This window comes from Leuciscus leuciscus, assembly GCF_965113295.1.
Source record: "Leuciscus leuciscus genome assembly, chromosome: 2".
Lineage (NCBI taxonomy): Eukaryota > Metazoa > Chordata > Actinopteri > Cypriniformes > Leuciscidae > Leuciscus > Leuciscus leuciscus.
This window is the reverse complement of record NC_138726.1, coordinates 31,309,053-31,325,720: the sequence shown is the minus strand read 5'-3', so window position 1 is coordinate 31,325,720 and position 16,668 is coordinate 31,309,053. Positions and strand designations below refer to the sequence as shown.

At 36.9% G+C, this 16,668-nt stretch overlaps 2 long non-coding RNA genes across 2 annotated transcripts; both read right to left on the bottom strand.

Annotated features, from left to right (window-relative positions):
- Window positions 1-290: 290 nt before the first annotated feature.
- LOC309493120 lies at window positions 291-7,413 on the bottom strand. The gene is made up of 4 exons (XR_014203801.1): window positions 6,954-7,413; window positions 1,385-1,452; window positions 936-1,039; window positions 291-865 (listed from the first exon to the last, which is right to left on the bottom strand). It is a non-coding gene; the product is annotated as an uncharacterized lncRNA (long non-coding RNA).
- Window positions 7,414-10,214: 2,801 nt separating this feature from the next.
- Window positions 10,215-16,145, bottom strand: LOC309493126. Its single transcript, XR_014203806.1, has 3 exons — window positions 15,966-16,145; window positions 14,235-14,366; window positions 10,215-11,167 (listed from the first exon to the last, which is right to left on the bottom strand). It is a non-coding gene; the product is annotated as an uncharacterized lncRNA (long non-coding RNA).
- Between the last annotated feature and the right edge of the window lie 523 nt (window positions 16,146-16,668).

Here is a 16,668-nt window from a genome sequence, read left to right as displayed (position 1 = left end):
AATGATTAATAGATAGTGAATGTATGTACCCCCCCCTCCCTCCTCTCTCTCTCTCTCTCTCTCTCTCTCTCTCTCTCTTCCTCCGTCTCTCTCTCTGTCTCTTTTTCATTACAGTGTGTCACATTTCATCAGGGTAGTACTTAATCTTATTCCATATGCATTTTAATAGTTACAATGCTACCTGTATCGTGGAACGGGCTGATGTGATGTAAATGTCTTTGGCTGTTCTGGCTGACTGCTCTGAGCTCAGTAATGTGTGACATGTTAGCAACTCTAAACAAAAGAGGGACTTTCTGGTTAATTATTTTAAGCTTTATTCATTTTTAAGCATTTTTGACTGTAAAGAGAATATGTTGTGGGGTGGAGAACAACAGAAAGGAAAAGAGAAGAGACTGGAAGCTTAATTCTAGCATGTGTGAGCAGAAGAATGGGTTTCATATAATAAAAGCTGCAGATTCATATAGTCTGCCCAATATATATCAAGTATCTGCAAGGAGGATCAGGAATCTTTCTCTAGGAATATATCTCATTCATTATGAACTGATTATAGATAAACACCTGCAGTCTGATAGAGACTCACTTTTACCTCAGAGAGCTCATAAGCTCAACTGAACAAAACTATCCCCACCATCAGGCATATTGAACATGCGAAAGGAAGCTGATCCTAATCAGAAATCTTTATGCAGGTCGTCGTGGCAGGTTCGTTTCCATTTTCTAAAGAAGCAGTTGCACGGTAGAATGTAGAATGATAGATGACTGCTCTGGCAGACGGAGGTTGGATGAACGTGTGCATTCCATCCCAGGGGAAACCCCAACGGGGAGAGACTTTTCTCTGTGGGACGTCAATCTATTTTTCCTGTGTCTCCTGCAGAGAGCAAGTCTATTACAACTCTATTACGCCAAAACGCAGATCATTTTTATTCTGTCCTTATTACCTTACTCATGCAGGAATCACATGGCCAGCCTTTCCCATTTCTCTCTGCTTCTTTTAAAGGTGAGAAATACTAATCCTCGCCCTCTCCAGAGATCAAAGAATAACCTTTAGCCACATGAACAGGGATTTATTTGACACTTTGAAGCATCAGCAACATTTTCTGGTGTACTATTTGCTGCTACGAGTGTCCGATAGGGTGTGAGCTTTCAAGTTGTGTCATGTCAGAACTGTTTTTGAAGTATTTTAGCTTATTAAACAGTATTATGATTATTAGGTAACTTTTACGCTCAGGCTTGGACACAATGACCAGAACTGAGGTAAAACTCAAACAGGTAGGTTCATTTGCAGGTATGGCATGAACACAATATATAAACAGGTAGCCTAAGTGATTATACTTGAGATCGATAGCACATGAGATACAATTTTATTGTTAACTTAGAAAAAACTTACGTTGAGATGAGAGATGATGATCTTGAATCTTGGAAGACGACTTGGATAATGTGATGACTGGAGGATGACTAGAATGACAGGAGATAGCATTACCTAGCAAGGTAGTCAGGAACATCGAGCAGGTAAGTCACAAGGTAGGTCTGTTACATCAGATAAGTTCAAACAATGACTTAGTGTGTGTGCTCTAGATGAGTTCCAGGTGAGCTTGGTTTGGTGCCAGGGAGGATGATAGGAAATGCAGTAACAGCATGAACAGAGACAGAGACAGCATGTGGACTAATATGCTAAAGATCCTAGGTTATATACTAGTGTAGAGTCCACTAGTGTAGGTTTTGGTGTTGTTGTTTTTTTGTTTTGTTTTTTTCTCAAAGGGCTCCTGGATAGAATGAACCCTTTTGTGATGGACCTCTTTCCTAAAATATGTGTACCAAAACCCGGTCCTGGCCCTGGGGCTGAATTTTGAAAGACCGATGTATCGATAAGCTCGGACGTTATCGGTTCTGCTGTCGGTACTGGAGAAATTAAGAAAATACACATACTTTTTATTATTGCTATAAAGACGTTATCTTGAACATGTTTATCTCGCCAGCCATTTCTATATATAATAATATTAAACCATTTGTCTGTGATGCAATTTTGCTATTCGCAGTCCAGAATAGAGAGAGAGTGCTTTAATATGGAGCCACAGTGCGCACAACAGGACAGCCCCTGCTTAATGAGTGACAATGAGGACCGAACTAAAAATTAAAACGTGGTTACACTATATATCTGGGATATTAGTCTAATTTTATTTTAGATTTCGGCCTCCAAAGATTATAAAAAGAAGATATTTGAGGTAAAACCATTAAAAACTAGACGCATTCTGTAGCGCAACTTCCTTCCCTTCACAGTGGTGCGCTGTCATTTCTTCCTAAAACCCAAACGTACCGTCAGAATCAGCACGATCGGTGATTGTTGTAAAATGCAGTACTGTTGCTAAATTGCGGACGCGTTTGATCTTAAAAACAGCTATTAAAAGCACAAAAATCTGCGCAAGAGACACTGTTCACAAGGCTGCTCGTGCTCCGAAACGGACTGCAACGAGACAAGAAAAGTATACTTAAAGGATTAGTTCACCCAAAAATAATGACTCACCCTCATGTCGTTCCAAGCCCATAAGACCTCCGTTCATCTTCGGAACACATGGTTTAATATATTTTAGATTTAGTCCGAGAGCTTTCTGTCCCTCCATTGAAAATATGTACGGTATACTGTCCATGTCCAGAAAGGTAATAACGACATCATCAAAGTAGTCCATGTGACATCAGTGGGTTAGTTAGAATTTTTTGAAGCGTCGAAAATACATTTTGGTCCAAAAATAACAAAAAACTACGACTTTATTCAGCATTGTATTCTCTTCCGGGTCTGTTGTCAATCCGCGTCCATGACTCCGCAGTGACGCTGCTGACGTAAGACGCTGCTGATAAGACGCTGCTTAGTTCTTCGTCCGTGTATTCGGGTTCAAATAAATATGGCTGGGCAAAAAAAATGCAAGTCTTCCTCTGTGTCGAAATCCTTAGACATGTTTGCGAAGATTGTTTTGTTTACAGCGTGCGTCTCTCTCAGACTGTAAACGAAGCTCGGGCGCACCAGATAACACGTCAGCAGCGTCTTACGTCAGCAGACAGTAACAGACCCGGAAGAGAATACAATTCTGAATAAAGTCGTAGTTTTTGTTATTTTTGGACCAAAATGCATTTTCGATGCTTCAAAACATTCTAACTAACCCACTGATGTCACATGGACTACTTTGATGATGTCGTTATTACCTTTCTGGACATGGACAGTATACCGTACATACATTTTCAATGGAGGGGCAGAAAGCTCTCGGACTAAATCTAAAATATCTTAAACTGTGTTCCGAAGATGAACGGAGGTCTTACGGGCTTGGAACGGCATGAGGGTGAGTCATTAATGACATCATTTTAATTTTTGGGTGAACTTACCCTTTAACTTCGGGCTTCGTGTGCGCGTCTAAACTATCAAATATACACACAAATATGTAAAAATGACCAGCTCTGAGATTCACTTAAACACAGTTTATGTCTTAAATGGACGTAAATAGTTGGGAGAAAATTATGGTGCATCAGTCGCCTATTAGATCTGCACTCGTTCTTAAACCTTCTGACGATTGAGCCATTAATGCGAATCAAACAACAAATGTCAGAGAAAATCACTCACAGCTCTTGAATGAATAACTTCAGCTTTAATAAGCATTAATCTATCTATGAAAAACTATATGCAGTGTTTACATTTGATTACTAAATTAGATTTATTTTCAGACATAAACACTTACCTGGACAGTAATGTTAGTAGACCTTCCTGAAATTAAAGCACTGTGTATATAATTTGTATCTTTGTACTTGTTTTTGCTTATCGTGTCCTATCTTATGTATATAAAACAAAAAAAGCCTGCACACTGCTGCATAACAAATAGATATTTTATTAGTTTTGTTAAAGCATTGCTTTTTCTTTTGCAATAGATATTTTTCATTTCATAATATAAAGCAATGTTCATTATGTTCTTAATTCTTAAAAAAAAAAAATATATATATAATAACCGATAAGAATACTGTTAAAGTACCGGATCGATAAGCAGTATCGGTAGTAATACCATTAAAACCTTAACGATACCCATCCCTATCTATGTATGTATGTATGTATGTATATATATATATATATATATATATATATATATATATATATATATATATATATATATATATATATATATATATATAGGAGAGAGCGAAGCGGGAAGGCCTGAAAACAGACGCGGAGGTTGCTTTGATTCCTCTCCATACGTGAGTAACACTGGTTTGTAATCACATACAACAGGGGAAACTATACTTAAAGCAAATATTAAAAATAAATGATCAACAATAATAATAATAACAATAATACAAATTTGACACCAAGCAGACTGAAGCAACCTCCACAAGTGTCCCAATGATTTGCAGTTATGATGTTAGCTTCTGCTGTAAGTTGTTGTATTTACCTTGCATATTTACAATTGTCCTTGTCGTCTCAGATTTATCATATTACATAACTTCTTGCAAATTTTTTATAAATTTGTTTAGGTTACGTTCAGGTTAAGGCCATTTTTGTTTTGTCTTTTTGCAGTAAACAACTTTAGTAGTGTGTCACCACTTGATCTGCTGTAAATTATAGGTCTTGAAGCAAAACCATTTGAGAGCCACTGCAGGTTGCTGGAATCAAGAGTGCTGCTGTCTCCTTTCTGTTGGGGGATTTTGTTCCCACGCTACACAAGTACACTCTACATGAGTGTCGAGATAAAGCCTGCAGTAGATAAATGTGTACCTGTGCTTTTTTTTCTCCTCTATTCTTTCTTCATAATCCCTCTGTTCTATCTTTAGAGTGCATCTGTAATGGAAACAAAGCACTTTTATCTCTCCTCAACATTCTAAGAGTTTTCCTGCCTGCTGGTCTTCTCTTCATTGGCGATGCCCTACCCCTGTGTACACTACGTGTGTGTTAGAGAAAGAGAGATGCTGAGAGCAAACAAGAGCTGGGAGTTGCCCTTGGTCTGCTTACAGTCTGTGCTATAGGATCGATACTCAAGAGTGGGGCCTCTCCCCTTTCTTCACTCAGGCATTGGGGATTTCTCCCCCATTACACAGTTACAAGGAACAAAGTCTAGAAGAAGTCTATTGATCCCTGTGGCCAGGTTTCAATGAACAATACAGTGATGTTGGGGGGAAAAAAGAAGCAAAGAGGAGAAAGAAAGATTCCAACCTAAATAATATATATATAAGAATCGAAATGGACATTTTCAAACAGATTCTCTGACCATTTCTGGTTATAAAACACAAACTCTACTGTGTATCTGTGATTAAATGGTAATTAATTACTTCCTATTTCAATAGTGTTTAAATTAGAGCAGTAAGACAGAGCAAAATGTGATTAACTCTAGTTTCAATGCATTTAAGCAGTGGAGCTGAAATGGTATTATTCATTTAGGGACTGTTTGATTGCCAAGCTGTTTTATTATGAGAATCAACTTCTATAAGCAGCAGTCGGAAATGCTATTTTGTTGCTAATGAGATGCAATGACAATGCTGATTAACAAAAAAGACATAGAGCTCATAAGTCGGATCGTGTGCACGCACTGCGTAATGCAAAATATGTACGTGACGTGTGACCACAATCAAATATTTCCCTTGTAATTGTTTTCAGCCAAGGATATCACAACAGATACAAATGGGATATGGGTTTAATTAAAAGCACAATGAAAAAAAAAAAGCAAGTCCCTTTTTGGCTGCATCCCACTGCCATTGAGCTGTCCTTGCCCATTATGTGGTTCAACTAGTCGACTCCAGATGTTGTATGTGTGTGCGTGCACAGGAGCGTGTGCGTTTGTGATGCCCATTTTGGTTTGAGAATAGATGGACGGACAGTCTGAATGGGAAATATGTCTCCCCTGCAATGTTAATCTCGTCCTCTCCAGCATCCAGCATGTCACCCTAATGAAGCCCCTACAGACAGATACTTAAAAAGAGTTAAGAGTAAATTAACCTTCAGGACTTTGCACTTCGTTTTTAATACACTTTATGCATCCATGTCCCGTACACATCCCTGCCAAGGACAACCCCTCTTTTAACAGAAGGAGGTCAGAACAAAAACGTCCCTTACTGGTGGCAACCTTGTGCGGCACCAATGTGTGAGAGAGTAAAGAAAGTAGAGGATATTGAGAGTGAATTTCTTCTGAGAAAAAATAAATCAATCAATCAGTCAATCAGTATACCACCAACTGATAAAAAAAAAAAAAATAAAAAAAAATTATATTTACCATTTTAATTATATTTTTAATGACAGGTTGATCTTCAATATTGGTTTATTGATTTCAGTCACCATGAAATCCAAACTGACAGTTTCATGGAATGTTGCATGAATGATTTATCAGTAAACATTATTGTTATTATTTTAAAAATATGTTCACCCATAACCTTTTTTGAAAATCATTAAAATGTCCTCCGTGTTGCTGTGACATCTCTTCTCATTTGATCTCATTTTTAGCATAAAAGTGGAAGTGGCCATTTTTAACTCGAATGTGCAAGGCCACTTAGGCTGTGATTATTTAGCTGTGCGTTATGATATCCGTTATCGTAATCATAAATACACTGTTTTTTTTTTGTTTTGTTTTTTTTTAATCTAAATTTGTTTAACCATTTGTTGTACTGTTCTTCTAGTTATTTACCTGCAGCAGCTAAATAATCTGAAGTTTTGCACATTCACAGGAAAAGGCTCCGAATCCATCCCCTCCATTTAGTTTGCAACACCACTTTCTACGATCCTATCAATTCCCGATGGACATGTCCCGCCCTACATTTTTTCTCATTCACTCATTTTCTATTTTTTCTCATTTCATTCTAGCAGTTTTACTCAGATATTCGTCACAATAGGGAAGAAAAGTCATCGCAATTTCAGTTTCATGCCAACTTTAAATATGTACTTATCACAGACAGACATGCAATTCATCATCTAAGCATGACAGATCAATGGAAAATACCTGTAATATTCGCACCATATGCAATTGAATAATCCACCCAAAGGGAACAAATGCCTGTCAGGTGCTGTATATTAAATGAAACGTCCCATACTCAGACTTCAGGAACTGTGTGTTCAAGATAAACTAGTGGCATAACTAGAATTTAGAGCTGGGTACTGTCCTATCACTTTCTCGCAGCCTTTCTTGTATGACATGAGCTAATTCTGGCTTAGCTTGAATGAACGACTGCCTTTTTATCTCTGCCCCTTAGTCAGCTGCTATTTAACACTGCTGATTCCATTGTGTATACATGCTTTTCAGCAGGCTAAAACTGGGCTGTGTTACTTTTTTTTTTTTTTTTTTGATGACTTTAGGGATGGAAAGGCACACCAAGACTTTTAATACACCTAGTATTTAAATAATCCTTGCTTCTCTCAATCCTTTTGATGCCTTTGTTCACTTTGAGAAAGTTATCATTATGCAGGCCACACTGTTGGTGGAGAGTGAAATGTAGAATCACTCTGCCTACCTTTTCTTCCACATCCTTTCCCAGCAAAGAACATCTACATATCCCTTTCTTCCTCTTATCTCTGACTGCAGTCGCTGAAGTGAATTCCCTGCGCCACCATGCACCCAAAGCTCTGCAAACTCAAAAAGAATCAGCCACGCTTATCTGTGACTGCTACGGAGGGAACTAACGACAGTCGGTTATCCCCAGTGAAGAGCTTAATAATTCAATGGCGCATGCATGTAGGTGAAGTCATTTCACATTACCACCACTGGTTTATTCTGTATGCCCTGGCTTTTGGGAAGTTTCAGGAAATGTTGCATGAATATACATAATAAATCATATTTAACTACAAAAATAAACATAAACACATCATTAGTATGCATTTATTGTTTGCTGGCCCTTTACATGGTAAATGATTAATTAGAACAAGTTAATGTATTAAGTAACAATGAGCAATACTTTTAAGCTACAGAATTTATGTAGGTTACTATTTTTATTTTTTTATATATTTCAAATTGTCTAAATGAACAATGTGTCATGAATTAACAATGAATTTACAATGCCAGTATAGCTAGTATATGTGAAGAGTTCAGATGCAAAAGCCTCTAAATGCTTGATAAAAATGGTCATTCTATAAGAAAATTTCAGATGGCATTTAGAGGCTTTTGCATCTGAACTCTTCATGTGTACATTAACATGAACCTAGATTAATTAATAGGTTCCTGTAAAAAAAGGTTGTTTATTATTATTAGTTCATGATGAAAGTACTTAGTATGAAAGTGTTAGTACTTCTTCTCATTTATTTTTCTGTAATGACCAGTTAACTGGCATTATTCTTCTCATAACATGGCTGCTTACCAAATAAATAAATATGATAAGATAAGATAAGAAAGGTTGATTTAATTTTAAGTTGAGATCATTTTATAATCTTATACCTGTATATTATCTTAAAGGGATAGTTCACTTTGAAATTAAATTTTGGTATGTTTTAGCTTACCTCAAGGGCATCCAAGATGTAGGTGTCTTTTTTTCCGCAGTAGTTTCAATTTTGATATTTTTAGGTCAAACCGTTCTTGTCTGTCAGTCATATAATGCAGGTCTATGGTCACTATCTCAAAGAGCATGCACAGAGTCCAAATTAAACAATTCCCCATCGTAAGTACACATTGATGGCCCAAGACACGAAACGAGCGGTTTGTGTGAGAAAACGAACAGTATTTATATCGTTTTTACCTCTTGTACACATCCGAGATCACGTCCGGCGCTTGCGCAGACTAATGGGCCTTTCACACAGGACGCGGTATGCGCGGCGCTTGCCGCTGGGTTCAGCGTTGCCCTTCAGATACAACGCGAAGGGCAACGTCTGTTGTTCCTCCTTTCGGGCAGCAGCAGTTTTAATAACACATTTGAAAACTATACCTCTACTCCACGTAATTTAACAAGTGTAGAGTTCATTCATGGGGGACACATATTAAAAAAACTGTTTACACACATTGCCTACCCACAAATTACCTGACAGTTAAAACACAACTATTTATAATGTAAATCTGTCTGTCTATGAGACGATCGTTCATACCATACGATGTCTTTATATAATTTACTTTACAGTTCAGGAGGAAAAAAGGCTTTTAACACATACTGCCCGTGTGTTCTATGTATAACAGTTATATCTAATAACGTATAGACAGATCACCAGGTTTGGAACCCCCGATTCTATTGATCGCGCTGGTAATCGTCACAGAGCGCAGCGGCAAAAGTTGAACTATTTTGAACTTTGACCGCGGCGTGCGCGTGAGCACGCCAATGATGCGCATTCATTGAGATGAATGGGTTTTATAGCGCAGCGCCGCACATACTGCGTCCCATGTGAAAGGCCCATAAGCCAGAACGCGCGCACACGTCACACACCAGGAAGCGTTCGTGCCCTCAGATCACTTGGACGTGGTTGTGTAGAGGTAAAAACAATATAAATACTGTTCGTTTTCTCACACAAAACGCTCGTTTCGTGTCTTAGGCCATCAATGTGTACTTACGATGGGGAATTATTTAATTTGGACTTCTCTGTGCATGCTCTTTGAGATAGTGACCATAGACCTGCATTATATGACTGACAGACAAGAACGGTTTGACCTAAAAATATCAAAATTTAAACTACTACGGACAAAAAAGACACCTACATCTTGGATGCCCTTGAGGTAAGCTAAAACATACCAAAATTTTATTTCAAAGTGAACTATCCCTTTAACTTCCGCTAAGAAAGTTTTTTTCTTCATCACAATGTACAAAACTATCGACCTAGTGACAAGATGAACACTGTAACTGTATTTAGTATTGGTCTATATACAGTTGGTCACACTTTAGTTTAGGGTCCAATTCTCTATTATCTGCAACTTTTGCGTAAAACTCCTAATTACTGCTTATTAATAGTTCGTAAGGCAGTTATGTTTAGGTATTGGGTAGGATGCAGAATAAGGCATTAATATGTGCTTTATAAGTTCTAATAAACAGTCAATATCCTATGCACTAGGATATGCTAATATGCTAATAAGTAACTAGTTAATAGTAAGAATTGGACCCTAAACTAAAGTGTTACCTTACAGTTATATCAATACTAAAGTTCTCCAACGTAATTTTCATTACAATAAATTATTTCAATACAATAATTGACCTGCAAGATGGTTCCAGTCTGTATGTATTTGCATGACATAAGAAAGAGAGAGTCCGCAGAGTGATATGGAACAACGTTAATAAACTCAACCTTATTGTAAAGTGTTACCTATATAAATTGTAATTTATATTATAGGCTACTACAGAGGGTAATATAACAATAGAATTGGATTGTATTAAGTATTTACATTTTCTTAATAAATGTTTATGTAAATGAGTGATAGCTAATAATAATAATACTGCTATAGTAATACTGCTATTAAAACTGCAACTTTGAATATTTTACATCATACCTAAAACCTTCTGCAGGATCATTTTATCATCCTACTCTTATCTGCCGTCTATTTTTGAGGACATATCTAACAGTGTAAAAAGCATTTATTTTTTTATTTTTTTTTTATTTCACGGATAATGAAATTGGACCCGGTGTTACTCAGCAGTCACTTCAAACAAATCAACAACAAAACGAAAACAATACACATACCAAGTCAGTACAAACATGGCTGTGACTCAGCTCTCAGACAGAACAGGCAAAACTAAAACAGATCTGTCTGTGCAGAACGTCTTCTGTTGTCACAGACTGAAGCTACCATCCTCAAATAGCCAAGTTACAAAGACACGTGTCAAATCATCCAACATCATCCTTGCTTCCCTTTAGTCACACTAAATATTTCATGGGGGAGTGTTTGGAAATTATGAATGTGGGATACTCTAAATTTAATACTGTTATTTCTAGCCCTGACATGTGAGACTAGATGTGCCCTTTCTAATCGTATATGATGGGGGAGCTTTCAAAGGGGTGGAGATTCACAAGCTAAAAGTCACACATAGTTACATACAGTCTCACACATGCACACTGGTGCTATTTTTTTCCTGTTCTTGAACCCCATCCAAGAGCGCTGTGACTAATCAGAGGGAGTAATGTATAAACATTTATACAAACATGTCAGTCACATCTTCCCGTTCTCAGCTTCAATCAGCGGTTTATTTGTCTTTGTCTGGAATGAGATGCACGGTGAAAGGAGGTTGAGTGCTTGTCATCTCACACCAAGGCAACCTTGGAGAGAAGAGGATCACATTTTCATTTTTGCCATCTCCTTTGATTGAACCTTTAACTTAAAAATATCTTTTCATTTATTACAGAATCGTTTGGCATACATTTTTTTTTTATAATTTATTGACAGATTTAAGTTCTTCAGAACTTCAGATCTACATCTGCACAAATTATTAAATGAGTAAATCTTTTTTACTTCATTCTGTCTATCGGTTATTCTGTCTGGTGTTCTATCATTCATTCTGTCCAGTGTTCAGTTGTTTGTTCTGTCTAGCATTCCATTGTTCATTCTCTCTAGTGTTTTATCATTCATTCTGTCCAGCGTTCAGTTGTTTGTTCCATCTAGCATTCTATCGTTCATTCTGTTTAGTGTTCTATCGTTCATTCTGTCCACCGTTCAATCGTTCATTCTTTCTAGCATTATATTATTCAATCTGTCTAGTATTGTTTCGTTCATTCTGTCCAGCATTCAGTCGTTCATTCTATTTAGTGTTCTATCGTTCACTCTGTCCACTGTTCAGTTGTTCATTCTATCTAGCATTCTATTATTCAGTCGTTCATTCTGTCTTGCGTTCTATCGTTCATTCGATCTAGAGTTCTGTTCATTCTGTCTAGCATTGTATCATTCATTCGGTATAATGTTCTATCATTCTTTCTAGCATTGTATAGTTCATTCTTTCGAGCATTCAGTCGTTCATTTTGTCTGCCGTTCTGTTGTTCATTCTGTCTACCATTGTTCATATTGTCCAGCGTTCTATCTTTCATTCTGTCTAGCGTTCTATCGTTCATTTTGTCTAACGTTATATCGTTCATTCTGTCTACCATTGTTCATTCTGTCCATTCTGTCTAATGTTCATAGCATTGTATTGTTCATTTGGTCTAACGTTATATTGTTCATTTGGTCCAACGTTATATCGTTCATTCTGTCTAATGTTCTATCGCTCATTCTGTCTAGCGTTCTATCGTTCATTATGTAATGTTCTTTCGCTCATTCTGTCTAACGCTTTATTGCTCATTCTGCCTAGCGTTCTATCGTTAATTATGTCTTGCGTTCAATCGTTCATTCTGTTTAGTGTTCTATTGTTTATTCGGTCTAACGTTCTATCGTTCCATTCTCTCTAGTGTTCTATCGTTCATTATGTCTAGCGTTCAATCGTTCATTCTGTTTAGCGTTCTATTGTTCATTCTTTCTAGCATTCTATCGTTCATCATGTCCAGCGGTCAATCATCCATTCTGTTTAGCGTTTTATCGTTCATTCTGTCTGTCTAGCATTCTATCGTTCATCATGTCCAGCGGTCAATCATCCATTCTGTATAGCGTTCTATAGTTCATTATGTCTAGCGTTCAATCGTTCATTCTGTTTAGCGTTCTATTGTTCATTCTTTCTAGCATTCTATCGTTCATCATGTCCAGCGGTCAATCATCCATTCTGTATAGCGTTCTATCATTCATTCGATCAAGTGTTCTATCGTTCATTCTGTCTAGCATTGTATAGTTAAATTTGTCCAGCATTCAGTCATTCATTGTGTCCAGCATTCAGTCATTAATTCCCTCTAGTATTTAATCATTCATTCTATGTAGCGTTTTATCATTCTACCCTTAATTCTGTTTAGTATTCTTTCGTTCATTCGGTCTAGCATTGTAGAGTTCATTCTGTCTAACATTTAGTCGTTCATTCTGTCCAGCATTTAATCGTTCATTCTATCTAGCATTTTATCATTCTACCCTTAAAGCTGCAGTCCGTAACTTTTGGCGGTTAATAAACAGAACTGCATGCGTCTTTCAAATTGGTTTGGAACAGTTTTTAAATAAACAATTGAAGTGACAAATTATGCCTGCCTATCTGTTTGACTGACAGTTTTATTGATCACTGAAATAGCATTGACTTGGAATAAAGTTGGTTCAATATAAAAATAAAAATAGCTTAGATGTAGTAAACTACTTTTGCCATATTGTTGTAGCTTAGCTTGCTACATTTCCCAGGGTGGTTGCTTCAGTGTAGTGAAGCTTCATTTAATGTAGAGTAACTGCTATCTTAGCTCACTACATTTTCCAAGTAGCTTGCCCAACACGGTTTAAACCATAATCTAAGTCAGCTCAATTAATCTGAACCCTAGATTCATTATTGTTGTTTTTTTATTATATATATATACTGTATGTATGTATGTATGTATGTATATATACTGTATATATATACAGTATATATATATATATATGTATATATATATATATATATATATATATATATATTTTTTTTTTTTTAAGTTTGGAGTTTAGTTGAATTATTGTGGTATGTTTTTGGTTCTTCTTTGTGGTTTTGGTTTTGGTTTTATTTATTTAGTTTTTCACATTTTTTTAAACAACATTGTTGCCAACCAGGTTTTTATTTTAACAATAATATCTCTGGAGAAGGATTGTATCTGTCATTTTAATAAAGTCAACCTTTTGTACTCTGGCTTCTAGTTCATTTATTTGAACTGCATGTGTTAAAAATATCATTGTTAGGGTCCCCTATCCCGGAAAAGTGGGGGTGGTGTAGTCAATTTGGTCGACATTTCTAACAGCCATATACTTGAGGTCATATACATTTTGTATAATTTGAACACAAAAAAAACGTTACGGTCTGCAGCTTTAATTCAGTCTAGCGTTCTATTGTTCATTCTGTCTATCATTATATTGTCTCATTCTAGTGTTCTATCATTCTATTCTTCATTCTGTTTGTTCCATCATTTTCTCTGTCTCTAAGCTCTATTATTCTCAAACTTAAAGAATTGTTTCCCAAAACGTTCAAACTTTCAGTCAACATTCATTTGCTTTTTAGTTTTACAATTGATATGAATACACATTAATTTCTTTGAATTTCAGTTATTTTAATTGTACTGTCTTACATACAAATTCGAATTGCAATTGAATTCCTCACAATCATGTTCTTAAGTCCTCAGTCCTCATAAGAGCCTCATTCATTTGTGTTACAGTGAGTATTTTAAACATTCAAAACAAGGGTACGCATAGATAATGTCATGCACCTGGTGTAAAGACTATATACATTCAATAGGAGGAGTTATATACCCCGGGGTTTTGCAGCACTCAGACTCACTGAGATTCCAGTCTCGATCTTGCATGTGTTATTCCGGCCTGTGGGCAGTCTGGCCTGGCCACGTAGTCCAGCGATCACTCACTTGCGCCACATCTCTGAGGCCCCTGTGGCGATACTTTGGTGAGTCAGCAAGGTAAGGTGCTTATTTGAGCTTTGACACTGCTCCACCAGTAAAAAAAAGCCATTCCTGTCTTTTTCCCCTGCTCTCTATCCTTTCACATTTTCTCACCCTAAACACATTTAGTACTTTTTTCCTCATAACTGGGTAAATTTTTAAATTTTGAGAGCATTTTGACATCTTGAGTGCAAAAGTGCAAAACTAAAGAACATATTTAAACATTATACAGTGCTATGCATAAGTTTAGACACCCATGCTAAAGTTGACTAAAAAGAGAAATAAAAAATCATCTTTTGGAAATTGAACTTAATGCCTTAATTAAAAAAAAATAGGAAAAGTCCAACCTTTAAGGACACCAATTTTCTTATATTCTCATAATGTATCGTAAATAAAGAAATGCTCTTCCTTAAAATACAGGGTGCATAAGTCTGGACTCCCCTATGTTAAATTCCCATAGAGGCAGGCAGATTTTTATTTTTAAAGGCCAGTTACTTCATGGGTCCAGGATACTATAAAGTTCCCTATTAAAATAGCCCCACATCATCACATAGCCTTCACCATACCTAGAGTTTGGCATGGAGTACTTTCCATAAGATCATCTCTCAATGCAAATCAAACCAGCTATTAGGCTGGATATTAACTGAAATAAAACCATGCCAATCTCTAGGTATGGTGAAGGCTATGTGATGATGTGGGGCTATTTTAATTCCAAAGGCCAAGGGAACTTTATCAGGATGCATAGTATCCTGGATCCATGAAGTAACTGGCCTTTAAAAATAAAAATCTGCCTGCCTCTATGGGAATTTAACATAGGGGTGTCCAGACTTATGCACCCTGTATTTTAAGGAAGAACATTTATTTATTTACGATACATTATTCATTCACAAAGAAAATTGGTGTCCTTAAAGGTTGGATTTTTCCCAAAAAAATTTAATTAAGGCATTAAGTTCAATTTCCAAAAGATGATTTTTTATTCCTCTTTTTAGTAAACTTAAGTATGGGTGTCTAAACTTATGCATAGCACTGTATGTATTAATACATTTATTTAGATATTTGAATGTCACCAGAGGGCACTTCTCTTGTCTTCTTTATCAAATTTTGACCTGCATTTCCCATGACTCATTGCCTGGACTTATCGTCTGCTGATTGCTTCCACCTGTGTATTATCTTGTTTATGTTCTCTTCTCGCATATAAGCCCTGTGTGTTCAGTCATTCTTTATGAATTTTGTATGTTACACTGCATTTTGGGACACTATCTCTGGTGTCCTGTTCTGGTCCTGGTCCTGCTCCTGCTCCTGCTCCTGTTCCTGTTCTTCTGCCTGTCTCCCTGGAGTGCTCTATTTACCTGTGCCTTGGACCTTTTATTATTATCTGGATGATTACCCTGTGCCAATCCTAGTCACGTCTCTGAGCAGTACACCTAACAAATTTAATGAACACATTCTTTCTGTATTGTTTTTATTTTCTTGGATCTATCTTGCAGTGTTCTTTTTTTTTTTCAAACATTATATTTTAGTTAAACAATATGTGTTAGTTTAATTAATATAGACAAAATAAAATAAAATAAAAACTTCATTAACTTACATGTTTATTGTCAATAATTTTGGTAACGCCCTTCCTTCCTTGTACACCTTTAAGCAATTCTGTCTCCTCACAACTCTGTGAAAATGTTTCCGTCTGAACTTTCTCAGTCATTCACCACCTCTGACAGAGTCTTATACATTCTAGCAATGGCATATGCTCCATAACTACTGCTTTTTAAAATGCCATAACACTCTCTCCCATAACTCACTCCATGGGAAGCTGTCGACTTTAGACGATGGCAGGGTTGGGTCTGGTCTGTGACCTCTGGCATTGTATGTGGAGACGTGTCCCAGATGAGCTGGCTGGCAGCCCGTGGTTCCACCTCGGCAGGGGCCCGGGCTGAAGCAGCTTGGCAGAAGCATCGGCGGGTAGAATGACCTTGCTTAGCACTCTAATAGAGAGTCTGGCTCAAATCCACCTCTCAGCCTCAGCATAGAGGCTGTCTCCCAATCAGAGGCCATGATCCCCCTGCTTGCCTCAACTGCCCCTTCACACATCATACTACTGACACTAATTGTCACCAGCAAGTGCAGCTGATAAAGGCTTTGCTCTACAGAAGAGATGATGAGTGAGGAAACTGGCAATTCTCTAGGAATCCGGAAAGTATACTGAATCCTCAAGATTCAGTTTCTCAGGATCTCAGACTGACACAAGCCAAACAAACAAGAATATTATCATAAAGTTATGTATTTGCCATTGCTTT